A 23,031-nucleotide genomic window follows, 5' to 3' on the forward strand; every position below is an offset into this window, starting at 1 on the left:
ATTCGTTTTTCTCAGCAGTCCATAAGGTATACTCGCGGATCAACTTTTTTGTGGTGGGGAAGGCTTTGCTGGCTGGAGTCAAGGGGTCGGAATACACTGCAATTGCAGTGTCAGATCACGCTCCGCATTGGGTGGATATGGTGCTGGAGAAGGGGGCAGCGCAGAGACCGGGGTGGAAACTGGATGTGGGACTTTTGGGGAACCAAGTGCTCTGTGAGAAAATTGAAAAGGTAATTAAGGAATATGTAGGTTTCAATTGTATGGGTGAAGTGTCGAAGGCAGTCGCCTGGGAGGCTCTAAAGGCGGTGTTGAGACGTGAGGTAATTTTGTTTAAGGCCAGGGTGGATAAAGAGGAGAAGTTGGAGTGGCAGAGGGTAATAGATGAGATGTTGGAGGTACATAGGAAGTATGCAGAGGATGGGGACCCGGCGAAGCTGGAAAAGAGGAAGGAACTACAGGCGAGCTTCGACCGACTGTCCACCAGGAAGGCCAACTGAGACGAGCAAGGGGTGCAGTTTATGAACATGGAGATAAGGCTTGTAAGGCATGGAGATAAGGCGGGTTATGTTAGCAGGTCAGCTCTGGAGGCAGGCAGTGGCAAGGGAAATTCTTCAGGTGAGGGATAGGGCAGGGAGGTTGGTGGTGTCTCCAGTGCTGATTAACAAGGTTTTTGAGGAGTTTTATGAGAGGTTGTACAAGTCAGAGCCACCCGGGGGAGACCGTGAGATGCAGGAATTTCTAGATGGGTTGGAGTACCCGAGGCTAGGGGAGGGGGACAGGGCTACATTAGAAGGAGCAATAGTGGAGCAGGAGATAAAGGATGCGATTGGGAGGATGCAGTTGGAGAAGGTGGCAGGGCCGGATGGGTTTCCGGTGGAATATTATCAAAAATTTAAGGATAGGTTGGCACCCCTGATGGTGGGGATGTTTGAGGAGGCGATAGGGAAGGGGGTGTTCCCGCAAACCTTGGGGCAGGCATCGATTTCCCTGTTACTAAAAAAGGTGATGGGGAGGATCAGACGGGGTTCGTGAAAGGGAGGCAGCTGTTTTCGAACATTAGGAGGGTTTTGAATGTTGTTATGGCACCGGCGGAAAGAAAGGAAACAGAGGTAGTTGTGGCATTGGACGCCGAGAAGGCGTTTGATCGGGTAGAATGGGGGTACCTGATGGCAGTGCTGGAGCGGTTTGGGATTGGACCAAGGTTTGTGAACTGGGTAAAGCTATTATATAAGGAACCGAAGGCGAGTGTCCGCACAAATAATATCAGTTTGAGATACTTTTCTCTCCACCGTGGGACGAGACAGGGATGTCCTATGTCTTCCCTGCAGTTTGCACTTGCGATTGAGCCGTTGGCCATCGCATTGAGACGTTCGGGAGCATGGAAAGGAATAGTGCGGGGGGGGGATAGAGCATAGGCTGTCCTTATATGCCAACGACTTGCTGCTGTATTTGTCGGAGCCGAGTGCGTCGATAGGAGGAATGTTGGAGCTACTGCGGGTATTTGGGTCTTTCTCGGGGGACAAGTTGAACCTGGACAAGAGTGAGTATTTTGTGGTGTCTCGGCCGGGGGTGGGGGCAGGGTTGGGGGGGCTGCCATTCCGTAGGGCAGGGACTCACTTTAGGTATCTGGGGGTGCAGGTTGCCCGGGAATGGGGGAGTCTTCGCAGGTACAACATCACTAGTTTGGTGGGGAGAGTGAAAGCCGATCTGGCAAGGTGGGATGGTCTTCCTCTGTCACTGGCGGGTCGGGTACAGGCGGTTAAAATGAATGTGTTGCCGCGATTCCTGTTTATTTTTCAATGCCTACTGATTTTCCTGCCAAAGTCTTTTTTCAGGGAGGTTGAGGGAAGGATTACCTCATTCATATGGGGAGGGAAGGTGGACAGAGTGAGAAAGGTGCTGCTACAGAGGGGAAGGCAGGCAGGGGGTTTGGGTCTCCCGAACCTGTTGTACTACTACTGGGCGGTGAACGTGGAGAAAGTGCGGAGCTGGGTCAGAGGGGTTGATTCTCAGTGGGTCAGAATGGAGGAGGGTTTGTGCAGGGGGTCGGGGCTGAAAGCACTAGCAACAGCGCCGCTCCCAATAGCTCCGGGGAAATGTTCAGGGAGTCCGGTAAGAATAGCTTCATTGAAAATCTGGAGGCAGTTTCGCCAACACTTCGGGTTGGGGGCAGGGTCAAGGGAAATGCCGATTCGGGGGAACCACAGACTTGAGCCAGGGAGGTGGGATGGAAATTTTCGGAAATGGGAAGAGAAGGGGATTAAGACGTTAAAAGATTTGTTTCTTCGGTGTCGGTTTGCAGGATTGAGGAAACTGGAAGCGAAGTATGGGCTAGAGCAGGGAGAAGTGTTTAGGTACATGCAGGTACATTTTGTCAGGAAGGAGATACAGAGCTTCCAAGGGGACTGGAGAAGGGGGCAGTGTCAGCGATGTTCGGAGCTATTCTGGAAGATTGGATTGGATTGGATTGGATTTGTTTATTGTCACGTGTACCGGGGTACAGTGAAAAGTATTTTTCTGCAAGCAGCTCAACAGATCATTAAGTGCATGAGGAGAAGGCACCACTGGAAGGGATCAAAGCAAAGTGGGAGGAAGAGCTGGGAGAGGTTATAGAGGAGGGGGTCTGGTGTGAGGTGCTCCGGAGAGTGAATGCCTCCACCTCATGTGTGAGGTTGGGGCTGATGTGGTATATAGAGCGCACCTCACGAGGGCGAGGATGAGCCGATTTTTTGAAGGAGTAGAGGATGTGTGTGAGCATTGCGGGGGGGGGGGGGGGGGGGGGGGAGGGGGGGGGGTCCTGTGTAGATTAAGGGTGACTATCGGTAATCCCTGATTCCTTTTTGTCATTTGTTTATGTAAACATGCGGGCTGATGTTTGGGGGTTGGTGGGCGGATGGGATCGTTGTTATTATGGGGATTGACATATCTTGCTGATTATTGTTTATTGTTGATGGGTGTAAATGTGGGAGAAAATGTGAAAAAGGAAGAGAATAAAAATATTTTCAAAAATATATATATAACACCAAGAGTGCAAGCAGTCTGGCCCAGTTGTTAGAGGGAGAAAGGCATCAAATCAGACCCAAGTAATGGGCCCAGGATAAGAAATCAGGGGTGGGATTCTCTGACCCCCCCTGCCAGGTTGGAGAATCGCCGGTTGGCGGCGTGAATCCCACCCCGCTGCTCCAACACCCGTTTTTTAGCTGGGGGGGGGGGGGGAGGAAATAATGTTGCACCGGTCGGGGGCCGTTGGCAGTGGACCCCCTGGTGATTCTCCGGGCCCCGAGGGGCTGAGCGGCCGCCCGTTTATGGCCAGTCCCGCCGGCGTGAAATACACAAGGTCCATACCGGTGGGACCTGTCTCTGAGGGCGGCCTGCGGAGTCCTTGGGGGGGGGATCCGGCCCTGGGGGCGGGGGGGGGGGGTGCGGGGGGGGGACCCACGGTGACCTGGCCCGTGATCAGGCCCCACCGATATGTGGGCGGGCTTGTGCCGTGGGGGCACTCTTTCCCTCCGCGCCGGCCTGTATAAAGCTCCGCCATGGTCGGTGCGGAGAAGAAACCCCCTGCGCATTCGCAGGGATCACGTCAGCGGTTCTGCGCATGCGCCAAAACATGCTGGCGCTCCTGCGCATGCGCCAACTCACACCGGCTGGCGGAGGCCCTTCAGGACCGGTTGCCGCGGCGCCAACCATTCCAGTGCCGGCCTAGCCCCCGGAAGTGCGGAAGGTTCCGCAACTTCCGGGTGACCCAACGCCGGAGTGGTTCACGCAACTCTTTGGCGCCGGTACGGCCCGCTCGCCGGTCGGGGGAGAATCCCGGCCCAGGTGTTCTATCTTGGTGCAGAAGCGATGAGAGTGAAATGGTGCTCACTGATTCTATATTTTTATTAATTTATGCGATGTGGACATTGCTGGTTAAGCCCATATTACCCATTCCGGATTGCCCTTTAGAAGGGTGTGGTGAGGTCCATTTTGAACTGGTGCAGTCGATGTGGTATAGGTACACCCATAGTGCTGTTAGGGAAGTAGTTCCAGGATACTAACCCAGTGATAGTGAAGGAATGGCGATATATTTCAAAGCTAGGATGGTGGGTAATTTTTTAATTTAAAAAAAATAAATTTTGAGTACTCAATTCATTTTTTTCCAATTAAGGGCCAATTTAGTGTGGCCAATCCACCTAGCTTGCACATCTTTTTGGGTTGTGGGGGTGAAACCCACGCAAACACGGGGAGAATGTGTAATCTGCACACGGATAGTGACCCAGAGCCGGGATCGAACCTGGGACCTTGGCGCCGTGAGGCCGCAGTGCCAACCCACTGCACCACCATGCTGCCCGGGATGGTGGGTAATTTGGAGAGGAACCTCCAGGTGGTGGTGTCCCGATGTCTGCTGCCCTTGTCCTTCTAGATGGTAACAGTTGTGGGTTTGGAAGGTGATGTCTAAGGATCTTTGGCGAGTTCCTACTTTGCACCCATTAGATGGTACACACGGCTGTCACTATGGTGGATGATTTTTGTGGATGGGATGCTAATCAAGTGTGCTGCTTTGTCCTGGAGACACTCTCCCAATGCTCCGCCCCCGATGGGCCAAGCTCCCGACCGCGCGGGGGACATGTTGTCTCAGCGGTCTGGAACCTAACGTGGCGGCTGCGGACTGTGTCCAGCGCCGCCACAGTCAGGGGGAGCAGTGCTGCTGGCCGGCGGGTTTCCGCGAAGGCTGGAGGGACTGATGGGGGATGGCCCAAGGGTGGTGATGGGATGTCCAGGGGGGCACTGTCTGGCAGGTCAGGTCCACGCACGGCCGGCTCCGTGGCACATGCACAGCCATGCACCCGGCAATTCTCCGGCCGTTTATTTCGTGAAGGCCGTGTGTTTTGTGGGCAGCACGGTAGCATTGTGGATAGCACAATTGCTTCACAGCTCCAGGGTCCCAGGTTTGATTCCCAGCTGGGTCACTATCTGTGCGGAGTCTGCACGTTCTCCCCGTCTGTGCGTGGGTTTCCTCCGGGTGCTCCGGTTTCCTCCCACAGTCCAAAGATGTGCAGGTTAGGTGGATTGGCCATGATAAATTGCCCTTAGTGCCCAAAATTGCCCTTAGTTTTAGTTGAGTGGGGTTATTGGGTTATGGGGATAGGGTGGTGTGGGCTTGGGTAGGGTGCTCTTTCCAAGAGCCGGTGCAGACTCGATGGGCTGAATGGCCTCCTTCTGCACTGTAAATTCTATCAATTGCTTTTACGTGGCGCGGCTGCTAGCCCCTCGCCGGTCGGAGGGTCAGTGCTGGGACCTCGCCGATTTTAAAATCCTAAAACTAGACACTTCCTCTGGACGTAGCCTCAAAACGGAGAATCCGGCCCGTGACCTCTCAGCTTAGATTCCCCACAAGAGGCAACACCCACTCTATGTCCACTTTGTCAGTACTTTTTATAATACTATATACCTCAATGAGATCACCTCTCATTCTTCTAAACCCGAGAGACCTAAACTGCTCAACCTCTCTTCAGAGGACAAATGGAGTTCCTGACATTGTTTGTTGGAAGTGCTAACTGCTTTTTACCTGCTTTGAAAGTTGGGAGAACAAAATTCCAACAGCTTATCCTGTCATTGGAAACTGATTTATTGCTTCCCACCAAATTAAGTGCCTCTGTCCATCATGATTCCTGCTGGGAGTGGAGAATTCTGCCCGCTGAGTAATAATTACACCTTCAAAGGACTTGAACAGAAAATCACTCTGATGCAATCAAGTTTCAAGCCACAAGGTCACTTTACTGTTGCAAATACAGAGTTAAAGGTTGGGCAAATGTCTCTCTCTGTCTATGTGCTCCTCATAAGTCAGGACTGCTTGATTGTTTGCATGAAAAGGTGGCAGAAGAAAAAGAATGGTTAGTGATTTAAAATCCTTTAGTTCTTTGGAGCAGGTTACCTTGGGCATTTGTGCATCCATGGCTTTATGAACATAGGGGATGTGATTCTCAGTCGGCTGACGCTGGAATTGGAAAACGTGATTGGGCGGAGAATCAGTTTTGATGCCGAATTCGTGGCCGGTGCTGGTTTCACTCCAAATTGCAATTCTCTGGTCGCTTGACAACAGCGACAATGCTTTCCAGAATGCACTTGCAGGAAACACCATTGGCACATCATTACCAGGCCTGACCGGTGTTCTCTGGGGCCTCCGCGATTCTCCGCCTCCACCAGGGCGAATTCCCGACGGCGCGGTTCACTTGAGCTTTTAAAAATCGTGAACCAGGCACCGGGGCTGCTGAGAGAGAGAGAGAGGTTACAGAAATTGTCCAACTTCGCCATAGTTTACTGACAGTCATGCCGTTGGCCGGGACGCTTCTGCCAGGACCGGGGGGAGTAGCCAGGGGTGGCCACGAGGTGAGATGTGGGATTGGGGTGAACGGGCCTGGAACATCATTGCTGCGGCCTGCAAGGCAGCCATGCAGCTGCACATGCCACTGACCGTCCACTATGAACTCAGTGCTACGTGGCGTATGGGTGTCCCCCCAGGCCACCCCATCTAGGTGCCCTCTGGCCCCAGCTGACCCATCAGCGGCATGGGTGCACTCCATCATCACCAGTGCCATCTTGTTGGCTGTGATGAGTGTGTGTGTGGAGTGAAGTATTATTATTAGATGCGGCTGCAGCTTGTCACAGTGTCAATCGCGAATCTGGCAAATCCCACACCATTTCTCATTAGAATCGATTGTGTTTCACGTGGCGCTGGTGCTAGCCTCTCAACGATCGTTGAATCGGTCCAGGTGTAGCGCCAGTGTTGCTGTTGTGGAAGTCCACGAAGCCTGCCCCGTCAACACTTAGTCACAAGAACAGAGAATCCCGCCCAGAGTCTGTAAGGGAGGTCAAAAGTTTCAGGTTTCTCCCAACCTTGCGACTTGTGTCATCTCTTTCTTGGGCCTTAGTCTCTTTCTCACTAACTCATATAAAAGCTAGACATGATATATAACTCAATCTTTTTGTAAAGTTATTGAAGCCACTCGCACATGAAAAGATCTGAGGGGAATGTTGCAAGAATGAACAAACCAATCAGATTGCATTTCCACAGCTATAAGCATGGAACATGGAACGCTGATACGTTTTGAGATTTGATGGTAAATGTCAACATACATTTTGCAGCACATAATCTGTGACACAACATTAAAGACTTGTAAATAAACTAGTCAATCAACTTATCGTTGTTAAATTTATCAGGTTGGCAAAAATGAAATCGCAATTATTAATTTCATGTTTTTGGGGCCATTGTGTACCCTCGTTCATATATTTGGACAGATAAAGTAATAGATTGAACATGCAAATCATTATAAAACTGGCTTAGCATCTCAACTGAAAGGATCTTTAACAAAAACAGTTCATTATGACCTCATCCATTTCTTTTATTGATGTAGTGACATTGACAGCAGCCTGGTTTAGTCTCAGCAATTAACTTAGCTAATTAAAGAGAGTTTATTGAAAAACGACAGAAACCTGAAAGTATGCTCCCTCTGGATTTCGGAGTGCAGGTTTTGTCAAAATGTATACTTTTGATTTGTATTCAGTGACTGATGTCATTTGTTATTCGTTTTCATGCTAATTATATTGCAATAATAGGTGTCCCTGGGGTGCAACCTGTACATCAGTGAGTAATATAAAAATGCTCAGACAATTAGTAATTTTAAAAATAAATTCATTGAATCCCAATAGATTAGATCAGATAGCATCATGAAGAGCTGACTACAACAATTCATTATGCACACAAGCTAATTAATTCGCTACCTGGCACTTTGGATTTCCATTAATTGGGTTTAAAGCAACTAAATTCTTGTTATAATTTTTCACGTTGATCAATAAACAATAATTTATTTATAAAAAGGATTCAGGGAAATTTGTCTAATTCTGAATGAACAACTTTCACTCATTGTGCCAAAACTGTTCACTTGCTAGTGAGTCAAAGCTTTGAATTTACAATTGGGAGCTATGTGCCCTTTTGAAATCGTACTTATGCTTTAAAAGAATTGACACAATTATATAATTAATTGAAAGTCAGAGAATAGTGAAAATGTGGAATTTACATGGAGTTGGTGAGGTGATTAGCATAGATGCATTGAAGAGGAAACTGGATAAGGACATGAGTTCCTGTGTTGGGGCAATCAATAAACAGGCATAACATATGATCAACATTGCATCCTTTAATTGGAAAAGAGTTTCTTCCCCTCGAGTTTCAAGTACATTTGCATATCACCACCATATTCACCAAATGCAATCAGGCAGCATTTTAAACAGAAGTTTAAAAAAAGATTTTTTTTGCTTTAAAAATAGTCCTTGATTATAATTAAGCGTTAACTTAGTGTAGTTTAATTAACACAGCGTTTCAATAATAATATTTGATTCTAAGCATTTTTAATCACAGTGTCAACCCACCACCTATTAATAATGCAATTATAAATAGTTGAAAATTGCTTATGTGAACTATATAACCTACACCAATATAGTGAGGAAATGGTTCTGTAACCAGTTTCTCAGTAAATGAAAAATAATCAAAAGCGTTTAAATTGCATGTGTTAGAACCTTTGTACCCAAAAGAACCAACTTAATTTTTGTAGCCTTTTTGAATATCTGTAAATGTGAGCATTTGCCAATGTTGATTATTTCATTTGGGGCTTTGTGCCAAGGCCGCCTTCTAACTAAAAAGTGCGGGCAAGAAATCAAATTTGAAGGATGATATCAAAGTGAAGAGACAAGGCAAGAGAGGAAATGATGAACAGCCTGTGACCGGAATGGACAGGGAGTACAAATCTAAGAGTCACTCAGCGGATAAGGCTAGATACTACAAAAATAATGGACAAAAAGGATCTGTATCTGAATGCACGATGCGTTCGAAACAAAATGAACCGATAGCGCAAATAAAAATTAATAAGTGTGATCTGATAGCTATTATAGGGCATGGCTACAGGATGACATAGCTTGCGACCTGAATATTGAAAGGTATGTGGCATTTAGGAAGCACAGTCCAATGCCGGCATCTCCACATCATCGCGTTTAGGAAGGGCAGGAAGATAAGAACAGGTAGAGGGATGAACATAGTCCATAGAACATAGAGTGCAGAAAGAGGCCATTCGGCCCATCGAGTCTGCACCAACCCACTTAAACCGTCACTTCCACTCTACCCCCGCAACCCCTCCTAACCTTTTTGGACACTAAGGGCAATTTAGCATGGCCAATCCATCTACCCGGCATTTCTTTGGACTGTGGGAGTAAACCGGAGCACCCAGAGGAAACCCACGCAGACACGGGGCGAACGTGCAGACTCCGCACAGACAGTGACCCAGCGGGGAATCAAACCTGGGACCCTGGCGCTGTGAACACACAGTGCTATCCACTTGTGCTACCGTGCTGCCCAAATAGATCTGATAATTAATGATGGTGTTAGTATATTAGAGAGGGATGGCCTAAGTTCAGGAAACTAGGATGTAGAAGCAGTTTAGGTTGAGAGGAGAAATTATAAATGCAAGAAGTTACTTGTGGGAGTGGTGTACAGGCCCCCTACTTGTAATGACATGGTAGGACAGAATGTAAAAGAAGAGATAATGGGAGCTTGTCAGAAAGGAACTAAAATCATAGGGAATTCTAATCTATATATAGCTTGGAAAGAATTAGATGAAAAAGATAGCATGGATAAGGAGTTTATAGAATGTTTTGGGGATAGAACAGCACACTGTGGAGCCAATCAGAGGGCAGGCTATACCTGGTATTGTGCAATGAGACAGGATTAATTGATAACCTCACAGTGAAGGCACCACTAGGTAGCAGCGATCATAACATAATTGAATTTTGCATTCAGTTTGAGGTAGAATTTTACATTCAGTTTGAGGGATTGAAGAGTCCATCCAAACTAGTATTTTAAACTTAATTAAGGGCAATTATGAGGGTATGAAAGCAGAATGAGCTAAACTGACCTGGCAAATGTGCTTAAGGGATACATCAACAGATGTTCAGTGGCAGACATTTAAAGGCATATTCCAGAGCACACGGATAGACACATTCCAATGAGAAAGAAAAGTTCCAAGGGGAGGGCCCATCATCCGTGGTTAACTAAAAAGGTTAGACACAGTAATGAACTTAAAGAAAAAGCATATACTTGCACTAAGACAAGTGGCAGGTCAGAAGATAGAAAAAAATATAAATAATATCAAAGAATGACAAAAAATATTGATAAGGAGATAAAAACTAGAGTACTGAAGAAAGCTAGCCCAGTATAAAGACGGACAGTAAGAGTTTCTGTAGATATTTAAATAAGAAAAGCATTAACAACGTGAGCATTTATTCTATAGGATATCTGGGGAATTGGTAATGGAAAGCCGGGCTGGACAGATGAATTAAACAGGTATTTACATTAGTTGCCACAATAGAGGACAAAAGTAACATCCCAGAAATAGCTGTAAATTAGGAATTGGAAGGGAAGGAGGAACTCAGGAAAATTACAATCTCCAGGGAAGTGTAATTGGGCAAATTGTTGGATCTGTGGGCTGACAAATTCCGGGGTCCAGACGGACCTCACATTAAGATCATGAATGCAATGGCTAATGAGATGGTTGATGCATTGGTTTTAATTTTCCAAAATTCCCTAGATTTGGAGAAGGTTCCATTAGTTTGGAAGATGGAAAATGTAAATCCTTTATTCTAAAATGGGGACAGACAGAACATAAGAACATAAGAACTAGGAGCAGGAGAGGCCATCTGGCCCTTCGAGCCTGCTCCGCCATTCAATGAGATCATGGCTGATCTTTTGTGGACTCAGCTCCACTTTCCTGCCCTAACACCATAACCCTTTATTCCTTTATTCTTCAAAAACTATTTATCTTTATCTTGAAAACATTTAATGAAGGAGCCTTAACTGCTTCATTGAGCAAGGAATTCCATAGATTCACACCTCTTTGGGTGAAGAAGTTCCTCCTAAACTCAGTCCTAAATCTACTTCCCCTTATTTTGAGGCTATGCCCCCTGGTTCTGCTTTTACCCGCCAGTGGAAAAAACCTGCCCGCACCTATCCTATCTATCCCCTTCATAATTTTATATGTTTCCATAAGGTCCCCCCGCATCCTTCTAAATTCCAACAAGTACAGTCCCAGTCTACTCAACCTCTCCTCGTAATCCAACCCCCTCAACTCTGGGATTAACCTAGTGAATCTCCTCTGCACACCCTCCAGCGCCAGTGTGTCCTTTCTCAGGTAAGGAGACCAAAACTGAACACAATACTCCAGGTGTAGCCTCACTAACACTTTACACAGTTGCACCATAACCTCCCTAGTCTTAAATTCCATCCCTCTAGCAATGAATGACAAAACTCCATTCGCCTTCTTAGTCACCTGTTGCACCTGTAAACCAACCTTTTGCGATTCATGCACTAGGACACCCAGGTCCCTCTGCACAGCAGCATGTTTTAATATTTTATAATTTAAATAATAATCCCTTTTACTGTTATCCCTACCAAAATGGATAACCTCACATTTGTCAACATTGTATTCCATCTGCCAGACCCTAGCCCATTCACTTAAACTATCCAAATCCCTCTGCAGATTTCCAGTATCCTCTGCACTTTTTGCTTTACCACTCATCTTAGTGTCGTCTGCAAACTTGGACACATTGCACATGGTCCCCAACTCCAAATCATCAATGTAAATTATGAACAATTGTGGGCCCAACACTGATCCCTGAGGGACACCACTATCTACTGATTGCCAACCAGAGAAACACCCATTAATCCCCACTCTTTACTTCCTATTAATTAACCAATCCTCTATCTATGCTGGTTTAGCACCGTGAGCTAAACAGCTGGCTTGTAATGCAGAACAAGGCCAGCAGCGCGGGTTCAATTCCCGTACCGGCCTCCCCGAACAGGCACCGGAATGTGGTGAATAGGGGCTTTTCACAGTACTTTCATTGAACCCTACTTGTGACAATAAGCTATTATTATTATTATTTACCCTTAACGCCAAGCATCTTTATCTTATGCAACAACCTTTTGTGTGTCCCTTGTCAAAAGCTTTCTGGATATCCAGATATACACCATCCATTGGCTTCCCGTTGTCTACTGTACTGGTAATGTCCTCAAAACATTCCAATAAATTAGTTAGGCTCGACTTGCCCTTTAGAAACCCATGCTGCAGCTGTCCAATGGGACAATTTCCATCCAGATGCCTCCCTATTTCTTCCTTGATGATAGATTCCAGCATCTTCCCGACTACCGAAGTTAAGCTAACTGCCTATAATTACCTGCTTTCTGCCTACCTCCTTTTTTAAACAGTGGTGTCACGTTTGCTAATTTCCAATCCGCCGGACCACCCCAGAGTCCATGGATTTTAGTGAATTATCACTAGTGCCTTTGCAATTTCCCTAGCCATCTCTTTTAGCACTCTGGGATGCATTCCATCGGGGCCAGGAGACTTGTCTACCTTTAGCCCCATCAGCTTGCCCATCACTACCTCCTTAGTGATAACAATCAGCTTAAGGTCCTCACCTGTAATAGCCTCATTTCCATCAGCCACTGGCATATTATTTGTGTCTTCCACCATGAAGACCGACCCAAAAAACCTGTTCAGTTCCTCAGCCATTTCCTCATCTCCCATTATTAAATCTCCCTTCTCATCCTCTAAATGACCAATATTTGCCTTAGCCACTCTTTTTTTGTTTTATATATTTGTAGAAAATCAAAAAGGGCCACGATACAGGGTACAGTGACTGAGGAGAGCTCAATGAATCGGCCCAGTAATACTAAAAGGAATGAAACGGGAAGTAAAAAGATAAATGGAAAGCGATGCAGCAGGTTATTACATGAAGATATGGGTTCTACGATAAGGAAAATTAGGAGAAAAGTTAAAAGGAAAAATAACTTAGGAGAGGTTACTGATATTTGTAGAAACCTTTACTATCTGTTTATATATTCTGAGCAAGTTTACTCTGATAATCTACCTTATTCTTCTTTATAGCTTTTTTAGCAGCTAAAGATTTCCCAATCCTCTAGTCTCCCACTAATCTTTGCCACTTTGTATGCTTTTTCCTTCAATTTGATACTCTCCCTTATTTCCTTAGATATCTATGGTCGATTTTCCCAATTTCTACCGTCCTTCCTTTTTGTTGGTATAAACTTTTGCTGAGCTTTGTGAAAAATCACTTGGAAGGTTCTCCACTGTTCCTCAACTGTTTCACCATAAAGTCTTTGCTCCCAGTCTACCTTAGCCGGCTCTTCTCTCATCCCATTGTAATCTCCTTTGTTTAAGCACAAAACACTCGTGTTTGATTTTACCTTCTCACCCTCCATCTGTATTTTAATTTTCACCATATTGTGATCGCTCCTTCCAAGAGCATCCCTAATTATGAGATCATTAATCAATCCTGTCTCATTACACAGGACCTGATCTAAGACAGCTTGTTCCCTCGTAGGTTCCATTCCATACTGTTCTAGGAAACTATCATGGATACTTTTTATAAACTCCTCCTCAAGGCTGCCTTTACCGACCTGTTTAAACCAATCGACATGTAGATTAAAATCCCTCATGATAACTGCAGTACCATTTCTACATGCATCAGTTATTTTTTGTTTATTGTCCGCCCCACCGTGTTACTATTTGGTGGCCTACAGACTACTCCTATCAGTGACTTTTTCGCCTTACTATTCCTGATTTCCAACCAAATGGATTCAACCTTATCCTGCATAGCACAATGTCATCCCTCAATACTGCCCGGATGTCATCCTTAAATAACAGAGCTACACCACCTCTCTTACTATCCACTCTGTCCTTCCGAATAGTTTGATACCCTTGGATATTTAACTCCCAGTCGTGAACATCCTTCAGCCATGTTTTAGTAATGGCCACTAAATCATAGTCATTCACGATGATTTGCGCCATCAACTCATTTACCTTATTCTGAAAACTAAGAGCATTCAGGTAAAGTACCCTTATGTTGGCTTTTATACCTCCGTTTTGAGTCTTAACACCTCTATCAGTAACCTCTCCTAAGTTATTTTTCCTTTTAACTTTTTTCCTAATTTTCCCTATCGTAGAACCCATATCTTCATGTAATAACCTGCTGCGTCGCTTTCCATTTATCTTCTTACTTCCCGTTTTATTCCTTTTAGTATTACTGGGGTTATTCACTGAGCTCTCCTCAGTCACTTTACCCTGTATTGTGGCCCTTTTTGATTTTGGACTGTGGCTTCTCTGCCTTACACTTTCCCCCTTACTGCCTTTCGTGTCTGTCCCCGTTTTATTTCCCTCCGACCTCCTGCATAGGTTCCCATCCCCCTGCCACACAGAAAGCAGGAAACTACAGGCCAGTTAGCCTAACATCTGTCATAGGGAAAGTGTTGGTAGTTATTATTAAAGATGTTAGCGAGAAAATAATACATATATTAATAAAGAGATGTTCTAGATTAAAAGCAGCACATGGAGCGTGGAAAACTGGTATGCAAAGGGTTAACTTGTTTGATCAGCCAGAAACCTTAAGAAAACCTGCACTCAGGATAATTTAATAATTTTACACCCATGTCGCAAGACTATGGACCCAGCTTGTCTGCAGGAGATTCATTGTTCTACCGAGAGCAGGGATACAAACCCATTAACGCCTCATCAAGGACTAACAGCATTATTTCAGGTGAAGGGGAACATTCTGAACATGATGTGGTAACTTGCAAAAACCCATTGTATGAGTAAATCGGTTTCCCATTAAGGCACTCAGAAAACTTCTCTACCGATACCGCCTGATCAGATTGTATTGCATGAAATTGATCGATGACGTCAATGCTTCTGTAACTGTGAACGAACTTAAAATATATATGCATGAAATCCCTGTACAAAATCAGAACAGACTGATGCTCACTGAAGGCAGCAGCAGCTTCTGGTTCTCCTGTTGTGCACACAGCCGTTTTTTGAATAAACAAAAGTTTTACCAACACCACGCGGTTGCAAACAGACTCTGAGCATTTCTTCCCTACAACAAAGATATTGTGCGTGATTTAATGGAAATGAAACAGAGTCCCACGTTGAGTGCATTTAGCCAGGTATTTCCCGGTGCTGACAGCGAGAAGAATGGCCCCACTATTAAATGGGACTCTGCTTCATTTCTGGGCCTTGGCAAAGAATGCCCCGCAAGGTCGCACTTAGTCCACTTTCCTGCACTAATGAGCTCCACTTGCCAATGCAGACAAGATCGGGGCAGCATTTATAAATGGCGCCCTGATCTCTAGACCTCCCATTGCGGACTCCTAACCCCCTCCAATGCACCAGAAAGGGGGTCATCGAGCCCCCTGCACCCCATTTCACCATAGCAGGGCACCCCTGTGTGCAATCCACGGCACGGGCATTATGTTATCTGGGCACGTTGGCACTGCCAGCTGAGCACCCTGGCAATGCCCCTGCCAGCCTGGCAGTGCTACCTGGGCACCCTGACAGTGCCAGAGTGGCACCCCTGTGGCACAGCCAGGGTACGAGGCTGGCAATACCACAATGTCCGGATGACATCGGGGGTGCTAGGGTATCACCCTAGCCAGAGCCCGACCGCCCAAGGGCCCCCGATCACTGGGTGACAATCCCAAGTGCCGGTATGCCAGTTTGTGGAAATCAGTGCTAAAAGGTGCCCGCTCGGGGTTCCCAAGGCAAGGCCGTTAGGTTCAGGGAACTGTGTCAATCCGGCATAGGCATATTTAAGTGAGACCTCAATGGGACCGGATCCAGATCGCAACGCCTCGCAAGATCTTGTTAGATCTCACGAGGCGTGACAAGGCCGGTAAATTTACCGGCATTGTAGCGTCCCGAGTCGGATGTGGCGAGGCCGAAAGATCGCGCCCATCATATCAGGAAACTTGGAAAAATTCAAAGCAATCAAATAGAGTCAACATGGTTTTGCGAAAGGGAAATCATGTTTAACCAACTTATTGGATTTCTTTGAAGGAGTCACATGTGTTCTGGATAAAGGGGAACCAGTGAATGTACTCTACTTAGATTTCCAGGTGGCATTTGATAAGGTGCCACATCAAAGGTGACTGCAGAAAATAAATGCTCATGGTGTAGGGGTTAACATATTGGCATGGATTGAAGATTGGTTAGCAAACACAAAATAGAAATTTGGCAAAACCATTTGGGAAAGCAGTGCTGTAGTGGTACTAGTCAACTCTGGACTAGTAATCCAGAAACCCAGGGTAATCCTCTGGGAATCCAAGTTCGAATCCCACCATAGCAGATGGTAAAATTTGAATTCAATAAATATCTGGAATTAAAAGTCTGAATGATGACCATGAAACTATTGTTGATTGTCATAAAAATGCATTGGCTTCACTAATGTCCTTTAGGGGTGGAAACCTATCATCCTTATCTTGTCTGGTCTATATGTGACTCCAGACCCACAGCTTTCTGAAATGGCCTAGAAACCCACTCAGTTGTATTCAACCACTACAAAATGGGCATCACTCAGCATCGACCCCGGCACCGGAGGTGACAATGGCGAACCCAGCCCTGTTTACCCCTGTCATGTAAGAGTACCTTTAAGAAATGAGTGTTTATAAATGGGTATGTATAGAAATATATGTGGTGAGAGTACCTTTAAGAAATGGGTGTTTACTACTGCAGTGATGTCAGAGAGTGGATGGAGCTGGGCTGTCTGTCAGCTTTTTACTTTTGTTTTCAGCAGTTTTGCTGCAGGGTGTTTTTTAGTTTAGTTTTCCGAGCTGGATAGCTGCAGTCACAGCCAGAAGGTGTATGAATCTCTCTCTGTAATCTAAAGACTGTAAATCGATCCTGGTGATTTAAAAATAATAACAGTAGTGACTTTAACATGATGTGCTTCTGGTGGAAGGTGTTTTAAGTCTTATGGATGTTCAAAGTAAAGCTTAATGGATTACTTAGTGTCGTATTCTTTGGGGGTTGTATTTGAATTAATGGTTGCTACGATGTTCACTGTATGTTTCAATAAGGTTAAGTTGAGTTCATAGAATATACATTGTTTTGCTTCAAAAAATACTTTTCCATTTCTGCTGCACCACACCTGTAGAGTGGGCCGTGTGCTCCCCATACCACAATCTATTAAAAGTTGTGGGTCAGGTGAACTCCATGATACACTTTGGGGTTCTCTAAACCCTGGCCCATAACAAATTGGGGGCTCATCCGGGATAAAATTCTATCTATTGGATTGGCTTAGTGAACGTAAAGACAGTGAAGGGTGAGCATATTGTGTGGTTGCTTTTCAGGTGTGGTATCTTAGTTTAAGTAGGGAGTGTGTTGTGGACAATGGCTCTTTCAGAGGCTCTGAGGTTTTTGGGGGTGGAGATGGTCACACGCAGTACCTTATGGACAGAGACTAAAAGCAGACTGTTAGATTTGGCAAAAACATTGCAATTAACATTACCTGACAAAATGCAAAAAGATGAGGTAATTATGTTGATGGCTAAGCATTTAAAGTTGCCTGAGATACAGTTTGACTCATTGGAAATGGTAAAAATTGAGTTGCAAATTAAACAAATGGAACATGAGAAAGAATTAAAGCAGCTTGAATATGAAAGAGATAGAGAGAAAAAAGAAAGAGAAAGGGAGATACAGATCAGGGAAAAAGACAAAGAGAGAGAGTTTGAACTTCAGAAAATGGCCATGAAACATGACAGTCAATTAAAATTGGCAGCCATAAAGGGAAACGTACAGTTGGATGCTCGTGATGAGGATAGTGAGAAAGAGCATGATAGTTGAGGCCTGGTGGGGATCTATTTAAATATGTCCAAGCATTGCCAAGGTTTGATGAGAAGGATGTGGAAGCCTTTTTCATTTCATTTGAGAAGGTAGCTAAACAAATTAAATGGCTACAGGACATGTGGGTATTACTGATTCAAACAAAGCTGGTAGGTAGAGCTAGTGAAGTGTTTGCATCACTACCGGAGGGGGTATCTGAGACATATGAGGAGGTGAAAAAATCCATCTTAGGTGCATATGAACTAGTGCCTGAAGGCTACAGACAAAGGTTTAGAAATTTAAGGAAAGAATTTGGTCAAACATACATGGAGTGAAAGGATCAAACAGAGTAATTTTGATAGGTGGATAAGGGCTTTGAAAATAGACCAAACGTATGAAGCTCTCAGAGAAATTATACTTTTGGAGATGTTTAAAAATTCAATTCCTGATTTAGTGAGAATTCATGTGGAAGAGCAGAGGGTTAAAACTGCGAGATTGGCAGCATAAATAGCTGATGATTATGAATTAGTTCATAAATCAAAGCTTGGTTTCAGACATCAGTTTCAGCCTGTGGGGGATAGAAACTTGGGAAATGAGAAATACTCAAGTGGTAAAAGTAAAGGTGAACTGATGGGAGATAATAAGGAGAATGTACCTCAGACTAAAAAAGAAATCCAGGAGGGTGGAAGAGACATGAAAAGTTTCAAATGTTTTCACTGTAATAAACTAGGCCATGTAAAGTCACAGTGTTGGTGGTTGAAGAAAAGCACTGGGAAGGCTGATGTGGTAAAACAGGATAAGACAGTAGGGTTTATTAAAGTGGTAAAAGAAAGCCCAAGTGGAGCGAAGGAGGTGCAAAAGATTGTACAGCCTGATCAAGAGGTGATTGATAAGAAGGTGCCAGATCTCTTTAAAGAATTTACTTGTGTGGGTAAAGTTTACTCACGTGTATCAGGAGGAGCAGGTAAAGAAGTCACAATTTTAAGAGATACGGGAGCTAGTCAATCTTTAATGGTAAGAGATGAGGAGTTATGTAATTTGGGAAGAATGTTGCCAGAAAAGGTAGTAATATGCAGAATTCAGGGTGAGAGGAGTAGTGTTCCATTATCTAAGGTATGGTTGAAAAGTCCAGTAAAAAGTGGTGAAGTGATAGTCGGAGTAATAGAGAAACTATCTTGTCCAGGAATACAGTTTATCTTGGGTAATGATATAACTAGATCATAGGAGGGAGTGATGCCTACTGTGGTTGATAAGCCAGTGCAAAATCAGACAACTGAAGTGTTGAAGGACGAATATCCTGGGATTTCTCCGGATTGTGCAGTAACAAGGTCGCAAAGTTACAGGTTAAGACAAGAGGAGAATTCAAAGAGTGAAGATGAAGTTGAAGTGCAATTATCAGAAACCATTTTTGATCAGATGATTGAAAAAGAACAAGAACAGGTGAAGGATGAGGTGGATATTTTTAGTTCAGGAAAATTGGTGGAGTTACAACAAAAAGAAATAGAAATAAAATGGATGTATCAGAAAGCATATACGGAAGAGGAATCTGAGTGTATACCAGGGTATTATTATCGTAAAAGTGATGTCTTGATGAGAAAATGGAAACCTTTACATATGCAGGTGGATGAAAAGTGGGCAGAAGTTCATCAAGTAGTATTGCTGGTAGGGTATAGAAAGGAGATGCTGCGAGTTGCACATGAGGTACCAGTGGGAGGTCATTTGGGAATAAAGAAAACTCAAGCTAAAATCCAGAAACATTTTTATTGGTCTAGACTACATAAAGATGTAGTTAAATTTTGTCAATCATGTCACACATGTCAAGTGATAGGGAAACCTCAAGCAGTGATAAAACCAGCACCCTTAATACCCATTCCAGCATTTGAGGAACCTTTTACAAGTGTCCTAATTGTTAGCGTAGGACCGCTTCCTAAAACGAAAAGTAGGAATCAATAGCTTTTGACTATAATGGATGTGTCTACTAGGTTTCCAGAGGCCATTCCAGTACATAATATTACAGCTAAAAAGATTGTGGAGGAGTTACTTGAATTCTTTACTAGATATGGACTACCCACAGAAATGAAATCGGATCAAGGATCAAATTTTACCTCAAGGTTATTCAAAGAAGTTATGGATAGCTTAGGAATAAAACTATTTAAATCAACTGTGTCCCATCCAGAATCGCAGGGAGCGTTAGAAAGGTGGCATCAGGAATTAAAGACAATGTTGAGGGCTTATTGTCACGATTATCCAGAGGATTGGGATAAAGGAATTCCATTCATCCTGTTTGCAATTAGGGATGCACCCAATGAGTCAGCTAAATTCAGTCCTTTTGAACTAATTTTTGGTCATGAGGTAAGAGGACCACTTAAATCTATTAAGGAAAAATTGGTGAGTGAGAAATCGGATATTACATCATTGGATTACGTGTCAAATTTTAGGGAACGATTAAGTAGAGCAGGTGAATTGGCTGGACAACATTTAAAAGTTGCACAAAATGTGATGAAACGGGTCGCGGACAAGAAATCCAAAGTTCGTAGTTTTGTCAGTGGAGATAAAGTTTTGGTATTGTTACCAGCGGTAGGTGAACCTTTAAAAGCCAGGTTTTGTGGACCTTATCAGATTGAAAGGAAATTAAGTGAGTTGAATTATATGGTTAAAAACACCAGATGGAAGGAAGACTCACCGAGTGTGTCATGTGAATATGCTTAAAAGGTACTTTGAAAGGGAAGGAGAGAAAAAGGAAGAGGTTTTAATGATTCTAATTCAAAGTGACAATCCAAACCCAGATGACTGTGAATTTGACATACCTCAAATTAAATTGGACAATGAGGATGTTCTTAAAAATTGGGATAAATTGTTGAGTTACCTTCCAGAGAAAAAACAAACTGAACCAAAAAAGTTATTGATATCATGTGGGCAAGTTTGTAGAGATAAATTGGGAAGTACTAAAATGGCTAGACATGATGTAGATGTGGGAAATGCTTTTCCAATCAAACAACATCCATATTGACTTAACCCTTTAAAATTGGCACAGGTTAACAAAGAGATTGAGAGTATGCTTAAAAATGACATAATTGAAGTGGGTTGCAGCCAATGGAGCTCACCCATAGTGATGGTACCAAACCCAGACGGTACCCAACGGTTGTGTGTGGACTATAGAAAGGTTAATGCAGTTACAAGAACGGACTCTTATCTTATCCCACGTTTGGAGGATTGCATTGAGAAAGTGGGACAATCAGCTTTTATTTCTAAACTGGATTTACTTAAAGATTACTGGCAGGTACCTTTATCCAAAAGGGCGAAGGAGATTTCAACTTTTGTGACTCCAGATGGTATATACCAATTCAAAGTTATGCCATTTGGCACGGAAAACGCCCCAGCCACATTTCAATGGTTAACTAACAAAGTTGTTTCAGGATTATCCAATTGTGCGGTCTACATCGGCGATCTGGTAATTTTCAGCCAGACATGGAAAGAACATTTAAAACATCTGATGGAGTTATTCGATCGATATCAGGAGGCGGGTTTGGTGTTAAACCTTGCCAAACGTGAATTTGGAAACGCCCATGTTACTTTCCTTGAGGAGTTTCCGATACCCTCGAGACGAAGGGAAATAATGCGATTTCTTGGCATGAGTGGATTTGATCGAACATTTGTGCAAAAGTTTTGTTGCGTGATTGCCCCACTGATGGACTTGCTAAGAAACGTCGAAAATTTCCGTGGACAGCGGAGTTTCAACATGCATTTGACTGCCTGAAAGCTGTGATAACCAATGCTCCTGTGTTGGAGAATTACTAGGGACTCTGCGATCAGATTGAACAAAAGTATCTGGCTTTAAAGAGAAATGCCGAGGCGTCCGAGAAATGGACAGATCGTGCAGAGACCTTCGTGTTCAAATAGACTGTCAATTGAGAAGGATTTCAGTTGGAGGAAGAACAAAAATGGACTATATTATTGTACCTGTTGGCGTGTGTTGTTTTTTTTTAAACAAAAAAGTATATTTACTGTGTGCATTTCTTAAAGGATAGTGAAAAGGTGAAAAATGAAACCATCTTGAAGTTGATGGTTTATTTGTTTTTCTTGTGGGGAAGTGTCATGTGAGAGTACCTTTAAGAAATGGGTGTTCACCACTGCAGTGATGTCAGAGAGTGGGTGGAGCTGGGTTGTCTGTCAGCTTTTTACTTTCAAATTAGGCTGTTTTGCTGCAGGGTGTGTTTTAGTTTCATTTTCATAGCTGGACAGCTGCAGTCACAGCCAGAAGTTTTATGAATCTCTCTCTGTAATCTAAAGACTGTAAATTGATCCCGGTGATTTAAAACTAATAACAGTAGTGACTTTAACCTGATGTGCATCTGATAAAAGGTGTTTTAAGTCTTATGGATGTTAAAAGGAAAGCTTAAAGGATTACCTATTCTTTGGGGGTTGTATTTGAATTAATGGTTGCTGAGATGTTCACTGTATGTTTCAAAAAGGTTAAGTTGAGTTCATAGAATAAACATTGTTTTGCTTTAAAAAATACTTTTCTATTTCTGCTGTACCACACCTGTAGAGTGGGTCGTGTGCTCCCCATACCACAATCTATTAAAAGTTGTGGGTCAGGTGAACTCCATGATGCACTTTGGGGTTCTCTAAACCCTGGCTCATTGCACACCACAAAGTCCTCCTTATTAACAACTAGGGGCTTGTGTCAAAACAGGTAGAGCTGTCACATAGACTAGTCAAACAACAACCTGACATAGTCATATTCATGGAATCATACCTTACAGATAATGTCCCAGACACCACCATCACCATTCCTGGGTGTGTCCTATCCCACCATCTGGTCAGCCCCAGCAGAGGTGACGACATAGTGGTATACAGTAAGGAGGAGCCATTGGCGTCCTCAACATTGATTCTGTACTATTAAATCTCATGGCACCAGGTCAAACATGGTCAAAGAAACCTCGTACTGAATAGTGCATACCATCCCACCTTAGCTGATGAGTCCACACTCCTCTATGTTGAACACCACTTCTAGGAAGCACTGAGGGTAGAAAGGGTGCAGCAGGTATTCTGGGTGGGGGCTTTCAATGTCCATAACCAAGAGTGGCTCGATAGCGGCACCACATATCGAGCTGGTCAATTGCTAGACTGGAACTGCAGCAGGTGTTAAGGGAACCAACAAGAGGGAAAAGCATACTTGACCTCATCCTCACAAACCTGCCTGCCGCAGATGCATCTGTCCCTGACAGTATCGGTAAGAGCGATACCTTGCAAGCGAAGACCTGTCTTCACATTAAGGATGTCTTCAATCCCGTTGTGTGACATCAAGACCATGCAAAATGGGATAGGC

The sequence above is a fragment of the Scyliorhinus torazame genome, chromosome 14 (genome assembly GCF_047496885.1).
Source record: "Scyliorhinus torazame isolate Kashiwa2021f chromosome 14, sScyTor2.1, whole genome shotgun sequence".
Taxonomy (NCBI): domain Eukaryota; kingdom Metazoa; phylum Chordata; class Chondrichthyes; order Carcharhiniformes; family Scyliorhinidae; genus Scyliorhinus; species Scyliorhinus torazame.